The sequence below is a fragment of the Amblyraja radiata genome, chromosome 21 (genome assembly GCF_010909765.2).
Source record: "Amblyraja radiata isolate CabotCenter1 chromosome 21, sAmbRad1.1.pri, whole genome shotgun sequence".
NCBI lineage: Eukaryota > Metazoa > Chordata > Chondrichthyes > Rajiformes > Rajidae > Amblyraja > Amblyraja radiata.
Genome location: NC_045976.1, coordinates 24,372,746 through 24,384,874, shown reverse-complemented (window position 1 = coordinate 24,384,874; position 12,129 = coordinate 24,372,746).

The following is a 12,129-nucleotide window of genomic DNA, read 5'->3' as shown; positions in this document are numbered from 1 at the left end:
TACTGATGAATACTTTATTGTTCGAAGTGCTTATGGTGATTTGATTAAGTGGTGTTGATGCATATCAACCTCTGCTCATTCACCATGGACAATGTCAGTTCTTAACAACGTTGGAAACTTAATAAAAAACATACCCTCTGAGTCACACTAATTTGTGTAGTACTCAGCTCTGCTTAATTTTTTCACAACAGTGCCTCTGTTAAAAGAAGATAATGATCATATGGCTGTGACTGCTGCATGGAGTTGTTGGGCACTCTGAAGATTTGTATGAGAAATGTGGTTAAAAAGAAATTCTGGATATCTTCTTAACTATAAATTTTCAATAAACCGTGCTGTGATAATAAAATATGTCTTTTTACGATGTCTAATTTTCTGCAGATATAAATATGCGCCACATCATCACTGGTTGGAGACTAGACTGCGGTCTGCGAGACAAGCTACATGATTCATTATCCCACAATGCAGTCCAAGGCTTTATTTACATTGTAGGCTGGAACAGTTTCTAGACAGACAATGTGTTTGCATTTCTCAACCAGGGAAAGCACTTTGAATAGAGGTGTCAGTACTAATTAAAGACAAAATTGCATGTTAGGAGATAAAGGTTTTGAATGTTGGTATTATTTACCTATTGCCAAGAGGGGACCTTACAATGGTACAGCAGTTATTTATTGCTGCCTCGCAGCTCCAGGGGCCAGGGTTCGATCCTGACCTCGGGTGCAGTCTGTGTGTAGTTTCCACATTGTCTCTGTGTGTTGCCTTCAGATTTCTCTCACAACCCAGATGGGTTAATTGGCTCCTCTAAATGATCCCACTGGAGTGGATATGCAACAAAATAATTAAAGAAATGTTGATGGCTGTGTGAGAAAAGAATAAGTTGCAGGGTTACGGGGAAATAAAATAAGTTGCAGAGTTACAGGGAAAAAAAAAAAAAAAAAAGGGACTGATGGGAGTGTTCCTATGGAGGCTAGTGTGGATAAGACGGGCCAAATAACCTGATCATAATAAGTAAATTGCAGCCACCGAGCACGTTGGTTGAAATGATTCGTTCTAACCATATGTACTCATGTTATGCTGGGACATTATAGCTATTAATTTTTAGTGCACTGAACACATCAAATGTAATCAATAATTATGAAATATTTCCATTTAGTTTAAATAGTTTAGTCATTTGACGCTTAGTTTAGAGATACAGGATGGAAACAGGCCATTTGCCCCACTGAATCCATGTCGACCACCAATCACCCCATACATTAGTTCTATCCTACACTCTAGGAACAATGTACAGAAGCCAATTAACCTACAAACCTGCATCTTTGGAATGTGGGAGGAATCCGGAGCACCCAGAGAAAACCCACGCGGTCACAGAGAGAACATGTATTTACCGAACAGACAGCACCTGTAGTCAGGATTAAATCTGGTTCTCTGGTACTGTAAGGCAGCAACTCTACCGCTACGCCACCGTTTTTCCCAGGGCAATAGATTACATTCGATGCAAATTTAGCACGTGATGATTTTGCGCTCAGTTTAATTTTCTCTTACCTTACATAATAAGCAACACACATTGAATGTTTAGCAGAGATGTGTGCAGAGGGTTGCTAGAAGGAGCATTGATACCTCTTAATAATCATCCAGTATATTAAGAACATGGCTATTAATATGTGTGCGCACAACAAATATTTAATTACAGTTTTATTACGATCACGTGGAAACTCCTCTGCCTAGCCCTAAATACTCAAAGCCTCTATTCAAAAAGTATTCATTTTAAATCCTGGGTCACTTAATGCCTTATGTTGTTGCTGAAAGCAATGGAAAGGAAACTGATTAGCTTTGTTTTTTTCTCTTTGAAAAGTGGCTCCGCTGCTTGCTATCCCTTATCCCGAACCCTAACATCACCCATTCCTTCTCTCCAGAGAAGCTGCCTGTCCCGCTGAGTTACTCCAGCTTTTTGTGTCTATCTTCGGTTTAAACCAAGATCTGCAGTTCCTTCCTACATCAATCCACTGGTGTTAAACCCAAGTGCTAGCAAATGATCTTCACTGAAGAGCTCAACAAGAGCAGAAATGCCCTGCATCTTTATAATTTCCAGCACTTGCTATCGATGTCAAAGGAAGGCCATGTCACGTGGAAATGGAGCTGGCCCATCTTGTTATGCCTGTGAGCTTTGGATGAGTAGGTTTGATTAATTTAAACAAATGTCTTATTGGATAATTTGACTTACCTGAGGCAGCAAATTAGGAAGCTGTGGATTGGAATATGTGGCATTAACTGCTCAGCGGCAACTAATCACCATGACTGAATAATGAAATGTCAGGCATGGCTTGAAGGCAGACTGAAACAGAGTACAAAGGTATGAAATACCAGAATGATTTTTGAGCCATGCAGTTGAGGTCAAGCTGCCCCAGAAAGAGTTCATTGACTGCCTCCAAATCTCCACTTCAGGTCATTGGCAGACTTTCAATTGTTGCTTTTGCAGCTGCAATCCAGTGCAGGAAGCATTTTGAATGTCTAGCTAACTAGTAATGTTTTTTTAATTTACCGAGCTTTTTTTTTGTTTGTTCTGTTATTATGTTATTATTTAAACTGTGTTTACAAACCTGTTGCACTGCTACAAACAAGAATCTCATCGGTCTGTTCATATGACAATTAAACTCTTGACTAACAAGTCTGATTAAAAAGGGCTCTACATGCTTAAGGTGACTACAGGATAACAAGAACATATTTGACCTGATTTAGCTTTGAAATCAAGTTTGCATGCTGCTGATCCATGGTCAAAGTGGGAAGGGGAGAATTGATTAATTAAAGTGGAGTGCTTGGGAGTTGGATTAATGGGGGGTGGTCTTGGAGGGGAGGATGTTCCTGAAACAGCAAAGCATCTTGGACAATACAGCTCACCCCCATATCCTTTTACTCCGCTATCTTTAAGAGCTCTATCTAACTCTCTCTTGAAAGCTTCCAGAGAATTAGCCTCCACTGCCTTCTGAGGCAGAGAATTCCACAAATTCCCAACTCTCTGGGTGAAAAATATTTCCTTATCTCCATCCTAAATTGCCTACCCCTTATTCTTAAACTGTGACCCCTGATTCTGGACTCCCCCAACATCGGGAACATGTTTCCTGCCTCTAGCGTGTCCAATCCCTGAATAATCTTGTATGTTTCAATAAGATCCCCTCCCATCCTAAATTCCAGTGTGTGCAAGCCCAGTCACTCAAATGCACAGGTTCCCGACCATATGGAGAAGAAATACCCCACTATGCCAACGGGGTAATTTTCAGCTGCTGGTTGCCTTGTAGTCCACCTGAATATCAGTATCTACCCATTGTACCTTGTGGCCCAAACTAATTTCAAGGCGGGTGGGGAGGTCACTGTAAATGAGTGTAAAACGTCTTGCCTGCCTCAAGCAAAATGCAGCTTAGAATGCAAAGCATGTACCCCATTTACAACATTCAGGGTAACTTGCTGAAACATACATACATTTAACTTGTGAGCTGAAAGAGGCCACTGGAGGTAACTCCTGTCACACCCAGAAAACTTTACATTTTGCTTGTTGATTTTGAGAGATGTAAAAATCCTCCTTCGAAGTCACGTTGAAATCCTCCAATCGACTGCAGGATTGTTCAAAACCAACTATGAATCTACCACCCACCTACGCCCATGATGAAAACAAAACTGATCCGTCCAGTCCACAATGCTGGGTGTGTCCAATTCATGGAATTTGTATTCGAGATCTCCTCCTGTCATCCAAATGCTTACTTAGTGCAAAGTGATGGTTGTATTTACTGTGCATGCTCCCATATTATTGCTAATTCTTTGTATATCAAAGATGCAAATACATTTGCAGAAGGAATGTTTAAGATCTAATATTGACTGGGGAGAATAATTACCTTTAAAGTATTAGTGATTGGAAGAAAAAAGTTGGCTGCAAACTGCAAAGACATATGGACAGGGAGTGGGTTTGCATAAGCCTGTCAATTAAGCTGGAGAGGGTGCAGAAAAGATTCCCAAGGATGTTGCTGGACCAGGAGGGCCTGAATTATGAGGAGAGACTGGATAGTTTATGACTGTTCTCTAGACAGGGCCGGACTTACGTGTAAGCTTCACAACCTTAAGCTTAGGGCCTCGAGATCTAGAGGAGCCTCGGCAGGACCGCATTTACCTACAGGCCTCATAGGTTGAAGCCTGGGGCCTCAAAATTCTGGGGGCCTCCGGTCAAGGGTTTTTTTCCCCCAGAGTAATAAAAATCCCGAGAAAAAAAAAATTGGAGCGCTATCAGCGTATCCACTTTGACGGAAATTACCTAAAATTCTGGTTCCGGCCGCTGGAAGTTTTATGGAAAAAAATTGCGACCATCCGCGCCTGCGCAGTTGGGGGAAGCCGGTAACGCAGTAGCAACGCAAAATGACGCTGTCTCTCCACGCGTGCGCAGTGGGCCCGGGCAGGTTCAGATCTCCACTTGCACTCCACACAATCACCTCGATGCCTCGTGTCTACTCCAGGTAAGTAGTGGAATATTGCGTTGCGGGAGTGCCCGTTTCTCCAGGCCGGGGGGGGGGGGGGGCTGCGGTGTCTGCGGCGCAGTCGGAGCCCCGCTGTGTGGGAAGGAGAGAGGGGGGAGGGAGGGAGAGAGAGGGGGGATGTGAGAGGGGGAAAGGGGGGGTTGAGACAGAGGGGGGAGAGAGAGAAGGGAGGGGGAGAAAGAGAGAGAGGGGGAGGGAGAGAGAGAGGGGCAGGGGGGAGGCGGAGAGAGAGATGGGGAGAGAGGGAGAGGTGGAGGGATAGGAAGGGGGAAAGAGGAGGGGGGAGAGGGAAAGGGGATTATCTTTAGTGAGATTGCAAAATTAAGGTAGGTTTTAGAGAAATTATATTTTCTCCTCCATATGAATAATATCAAACAATTGGAACTGCTTTCTTTTCCTTGATAACAATACTGAAAAATTTGAATTCCATAGTTTGCAACTTTCATTTTGCATCATATTTTTAACAATGACCCCAATCATCCACCCCAATCATCCCATTCCAACCACTCGTTACTCTTGACTCAACCAAAATTATTTCTGAAATATTGGTCATACAATTTGAGCAAAAATGCTCCAAAATAAGGCTCAGAATGCACCAGAGAGCATCTAAAACCCCAGAGCTTCCAGGGCGCTTATGCGTGCCCTGGACCCCAGCCGCAAGGGTCTTTCAGCTTTGCGCTTGTGATATGCGTTGCGTGCACTTATTTCACATAACATTTTTGTAATCCTGCCATGCCACCCCCTTCATACGGGCCTGGTGTATAATATTTTTGACACTGTCATAGGTCTTTCTTACATATGCTGTAACAACGCACTGTAGTCTCTAAACAACACTTCAGTAATTTACCTTGTCCTCCATTAGAGAATAATAGTGTTTTAAGCTGATAACTTGAAACTAGCACTGGCAATAAATAAAAAGCGCAGCTTTCCAGCCGTTATCTCATTGACCACGCTCGGCTGCACATTGATGTCAATCTGGTGGACTCTTCCATCTTCCTCTCGTCGTGGGGCTGGGGGATTGGGAGGGGCCTCACAAGTGGAATAGCCTAGGGCCTCTCTTCATCTAAATCCGGTCCTGCCTCTAGAGTAAAGGAGCCCAAGGGCTAACCTTAAAGGTTCATAAAATTATGAAGGGCCTAGATAGGGTAGTTTGGCGATGTTTTTCACAACGTGCAAGAGTCTAAACCTAGAGGGCAAAGATTTAAGATTAGAGGAGAAAGATTTAAAATGGTCCTGAGAGGCAGATTTTTCATATGGTGGGTGGTGGGTATATGGTACGAGCTGCCAGAGGACATGGTGGAGGTGGGAACAAGTAAAATGTTTAAAAGTCATTTGGGCAGGTTCATGGATAGGAAAGGCTTCGAGAGATATGAGCCAAATGTGGATATATGGGAAGACACCTTGGTTGACTTGAATAAGTTGGGCCGCTCGGCCTGTTTCCATGCAGCATAACTCCATGCAGTTTCCAACAGTTGCTAAAGACACCACAAAGTGAATGTTTAAAGGTAGAGATGACGTGCCCATCGACTGGAATGCTGTAATGTCAGAAGGAAATAGGAATAGGTTTGCACGCCGCCCGTGCAATCGGTGGGCGGCGCGACTATCGTCAGCAGCGGCCTCTGCAGTCCGTCTGCGTTTTTATTATTTTATGTCTTGTGTTTTTATGTAGTTTTTGTTATTTTTGTTGGGGTATGTGTGTGGGGGGGTGGGGGGGGTGGGGGTAACTTTTAAATCTCTCCCTGCACGGGAGACCCGACCTTTTCCTTGTCGGGTCTCCGTTGTCGTTGGGGCTGCAACGAGGAGCGGCCTCCAACAGGAAGACCGGGAGCTGTGGTGCCGACTACTCACCTCACCGTCGCGGAGCTGGCCGAGTCCAGAGCGGGTGGAGCTGTGGTGGACGCTGCTGCGACCCGACCCCCGGAGATTCGGTGGCTGCAACTGCGGGTTTGGCGGGCGGCACCGGGAGCCCGCGGGTCCCTGGATGGAGACCGCTTTTCAGGGCTTCCGCAACGGCGACTTCTCCCGCCCGAGTTGCGGGGTTGAAGAGCACCTGAGCGGGGCTTTACAGCACCGCCCCGCGCGGCTTGGAATGGCTGCGGGACTGCGAGCGCGCGCCGGGGGCTCTAACACCAAGACCCGGTGCGTGGCCTTGCATCACCCGGCGTGGCTTTAATGGCTGCGGGACAATTCGCCATCGCCCGCCGGGGGCTTTGACTTTGACTCTGACATCGGGGGGGAGAGTGCAGTGGAGAGATAAGTTTTTTTGGCCTTCCATCACAGCGATGTGATGGATGTTTATGTAAATTATGTTGTGTCTTGGGTCTATTTGTTTGTAATGTATGGCTGCAGAAACGACATTTCGTTTGGACCTCAAGGGGTCCAAATGACAATAAATTGAATTGTATTGTATTGTATTGTATTGTATTGTATTGTAGAATTAGGCAATTCGGCCCATCAAGTTTACGCCATTCAATCATGGCTGATCAATCTCTCCCTCCTAATCCCATTCTCCTGCCTTCTCCCCATCACCTCTGACACCTACGTATCTATCTCTGCCTTAAAAAATATCCACTAACTTGGCCTCCACAGCCTTCTGTGGCAAAAAATTCAATTTCCTTACCTCACAGATTCACCACCATCTGACTAACGAGATGTCTCCTCATCTCCTTCCTAAAAGAACGTCCTTTAATTCTGAGAACCCTGGATGACGTTCTGGTCTTGAGTGCTGTTGAAACTGTACTCATCCAAAAAAGTGGAGTTTATTCCATTGCACTACCATAGTTGAGTTTGGCAAATGTCAAACCAAAATAAAATTATAAACTGAAAAATTAAAAACGCAAGTTTTAAACTTATTGTAAAAGGAGAAAGTCATGAAGTGAAATAAATAGAGGCTGGTTCACCTTCAAGAGTTTGGGGAACTGAGTGGCTTTGTGCTGGTTGCCCTACCCTCTCCCTCTGTTCTGCTTGCTTTGGATGAGCTCAGTCCAGTGGAGTTGGATAGTATAATAGAAAGATTAAACGAGAACTTACCGTTTGAAGTTTGATCTTTATTTTATGAGAAATTGAAGTGAGGGACTAGGTGAAGAACCCGCCAGCCCGCATGCGCATCAATCTTCAGAGTAATTGTATGAAACCACAGACCACTTGCACAAACTTAAACTATAGAAAGATTAATAAAACTTGACTTACCGAATGATCTTTATGAAATTCAGGGTTGGTAGTGGAGGGCACGTGGTCTCTCACTTCAACTTCTCATAAAATAAAAATCAAACTTCAAACGGTAAGTTATTGTTTAATATTTCTATTTTATATCGGTCTCGTGATGAGACTATGTGAAGCCTTCGAAGCTCTGTGGTTTCATGCAGTAAACCAATCTGTGTGTGAAAAACTTAAACAGATAACCCATAAATGGTAGTAAAGACATGGGCTATTAACAGCATGATGCTAACTTATATACATGTATATTGCCTTCATTGGACCACAGTCCCAATTGCCTTTGGGTTAGACAATAGCTCATGCAACACTGTTCAAAATTCTATCTGCAACCATTCAGACATGTTCAACAAAATGTTATAACTTCTGAAAGTGCGCTTGAGCCTCCTGTAGTTGCAAGATGATCAAATGGGAAATCCATTCTATTGGCTGCTAACAAGCCAGCCCCCCTGGTAGAGTGAGACTTGAAATTATTTGAATTCACTACCACTTTTAGCTGCTTACACTCTATCCATCTTGAAATAGTCTGCACCAACAATCTCTTGTAAAATTATTAAATAACTATAAAGAAACTATCCTTCGTTTCATATGTACTAGTAAGCTCAGTGTATCTTTTTACATAATCAACACCCCCAATCTCCGATCTGGTGGCTATGCTGTCAACTCCAACTTACCCAACTGTGCCTGTTTGCTTCATGAGTTCATTCATAAAAGCTATTCTTATATCAGATATGACCCAGAGATCCAGGCGGAGATGTGTAAAGACTGTGCTCTTTGTGCTGAAATCAGTTGTCATAAGAATAATTAACTTAAATGATACTGCTTCACATTAGGAATACAATGGATGAAATTCTGCATAATAATTTATACTGATTACACATTCCACACTACTTTGAATCTAGGCTTTAGAGTGTTCATATAAAATATACCTTTCATAACATTAGTTACCAGTGGGTGACAAACCAATCATTTGTTGTCCCACTTATAGAACTAGATACACTGACAAAGTAATCGCTTCTCTTAAACCCAAACTAAAAGAACCCCAAACCTCTGCTACTTATATTTAAAGTAGCTCACATGTATCTCCTCACAAACTTTCCATACAGCCCTGGTTCTGGACTCCCCCAACATCGGGAACATTTTTCCTGCATTTCGCCTGTCCAATCCTTCAAGAATTTTATATGTTTCTATAAGATCTGCTCTCATCCTTCTAAATTCCAGTGAATACAAGCCCAGTCGACCCATTTTTAATCATATGTCAGTCCCGTCATCCCAGGAATTAACCTGGTGAACCTACGCTGCACTCCCTCAATAGTAATAATGTCCTTCCTCAAATCAGGAGCCTAAAATTGCACACAATCCTCCAGGTGCGGTCTCACCAGGACCCTATACAACTGCAGTAGGACCTCGTTGCTCCTAAACTCAAATACTCTCACAATGAAGGCCAACGTCACTTTAGCTTACGTCACTACCTGCTGTACCTGCATTCTAAAAACTCTATGGTGCAAATAATAATTTAAGTCGCCCCAGCACATTCTACGCAGATCACCCTAACTCCACCCAAGGTAAAGCAAACAGTCCTCCATGTGCATGATAAAACTTATCAGTGGTGACTTGCAGTGTGCACAATCAGTTAAACTTCCTTCAGAAGTCTGAAGAAGGGTTTTGGCCCAACGCTTTGCCTATTTCCTTCGCTCCATAGATGCTGCCTCACCCGCTGAGTTTCTCCAGCATTTTTGTCTACCTTCGATTTTCCAGCATCTGCAGTTCCTTCTTAAACTTCCTCCTTTCAATCCAGTGGCTTTGATTAGTTCCCATTTCCAGAAAGTCATGGGCATACCTATTTTACGCAATCTTGCCAATCGATGTTGGCATTAATTATGGTGAGAATTTGCTATTACTTTTCCAACAAGACCTGGCACGATTACTCTTAGTAACTTGTTGTTTATTTAACTGTTAAAGCTATTATTACCAGATTAAACCCTTTTAAAATTTGTTAATCAAAACTTTAATTTGGATATATTTGTGGTTCTGTAACTCCTTTTAAATTGACTATAACTTTATGCAGAATTATTTTACAATTTCACCAACAAGAAAATTAAGCTGCTGGTTATGTTAAGAAACATCAAGAACGCTAGAAAATGTTAAGCTTTGCTTAAATATTAAAACATCTTTTGTACAATTTGCCTCCTTGGATAACATGAAATCCCTACTGATGGTAACATTGTGACTCAATGCCACAATATCATCAGAAATGGCCAAATTAATAAGTTAAGGATGGCACGATGGCGCAGTGGTAGAGTTGCGGCCTTTCAGCGCCAGAGACCCGGGTTCGATCCTGACTATGGGTGCTTTCTGTACGGAGTTTGTACGTATTCCCCGAGATCTTCAGTTTCCTCCCACATTCCAAATACTTACCGGTTTCTAGGGTAATTGGCTTGGTGTAAATGTAAACAAATTGTCCCTAGTGTGTGTGGAGGATATTGCTAGGGTGGGGGGGATCGCTGGTCGGCGCGGACACGGTGCATCGAAGGGCCTGTTTCCATGCTGTATCTCTAAACTAAAGTAAACTAAACTGATACACGTGTTTTTGTGCACATGGATGAAGGCGTTATTAATTAATCCAGCGACATTATTAATTAACATTAGGATCTCATGACCATGGCAAAGAAGAATCTATTTTCCATTTTCACTCATTATTGGTAAGGTTATGCATCAGTGTATAAAAGTAGAACCACAGTTCATAGTTCATTTGTTTGCACAAGCTGGGAAAGTAAACGTAAAGGGTGATATATCGCAAGATTGCAGCACAGTGAATGAACTAAGGCAGTTTATCATTAGTGAGCACCTAACAAATAACAATGACAAGATGGCTTTAAGACTAACATTTTTAATAGAGTTATGTAATACAAAACTTACTGCAATACACTAGTTTCCAGATTTGTTGCATCACCTACACATTTTGTAAAGTCATTAAGAAAATGAAGTTAGTAAATTTACAATTCAGATTCATTACATTTTTAATTTTGGAAACATATTCTTACCACACTGACAACTCGTCCTTCTAGGCTGGGGATAGATATTAGTCAGCATTTCAAAGAGTGCCAAGATAGCCCGATTCACGATCAGTCTTGTCCCACTTGCACACAGCTATCTCCACCCCAGAAGAGATCCCAATAGTCCAAAAATCAGAATCCTTGGGCCAAGCACCAACCCCTCAGCCACGATTCACCTGCCTTATCCTTCTATTCCATTCTCACTAGCATGTGGCACTGGAAGTATCCAGAGATTACTACCTTTGAGGTCCTGCTTTTTAATCTCCTGTCTAACTCCCTACATTCACTCAGCAGAACATAAATCAATGTTTCCACCTACAGTATGTCATTTATAGTAATATGTACAACCACCTCTGGCGGCTCACCCTCCTCCTTGAGACTTTTTTGCAACCGCTTAAAAACATCCTTGATCCTGGCACCTGGGAGGCAACGCGCCATCCTGACTAGTTTGAGATAGTTATCTATAATTAGGCACTAGGGAGCTAACATAGCCTTGTAGAAGTTGGACGAGTGACCAGAGGTTCTGATGTATGTGTAGGAGGTGGCAGACCTGTGGCAAGATAGAAATTTACTGCTGCCAACCAAAGATTCAAAACAGCATTCCATGAAAGCCTAGCTTGAAATTTTCCATGGCAACATTGCACACCTTTAGAATGCAAATTACATATATTATCAAAATGAAACTATTAATGTTGCTTCAAGGATTAAATTGTGCCATTACACCCTTTACTTAGCAAAATTCAGGAAGGTTTGTAGGTTGACAACGCCAGGAACGTCAAATTGAGCATCTGTATCTTCCTGCTGTTACAATTTAGTGGGAAGAAATGAAAATGCAGGCATATCCAACAATGCATGAGTCACTGCTTTGATTCCATCCAATTCAGTCGACTACAACATTTCTACTAAATTGTTGAGGAACTGGCTTAATGGCAACAGGCAATGCTATTATAATGCTGGAGTTTACCTCAAATGCCTTTGCAGCAGATGGCATAGTTCTTCAGCTTCCTCTACAATGGCATGGACCCAGCAAACGCAAATCGGCTCAGTCACCACTCAACAGATGTGTTTTAAATTGAAGAAAGCTGAAGAGACACATTTTGCTCAAATCCAGGGAGACCACATTAGATAGCATTAATGCACACTGAAGTTTAGCTTAGCTTTGCTTTGAGATACAGTGCGGAAACAGGCCCTTCGGCCCACCAAGTCCGCACCGACCAGCAATCCCCGCACATTAACACTATCCTACACACACTAGGGACAATTTACGCTATGGCAAGCCAATTAATCTACAAACCTGTAAGTTTTTGGAGCGTGGGAGGAAACCGAAGATCTCGGAGAAAATCCAC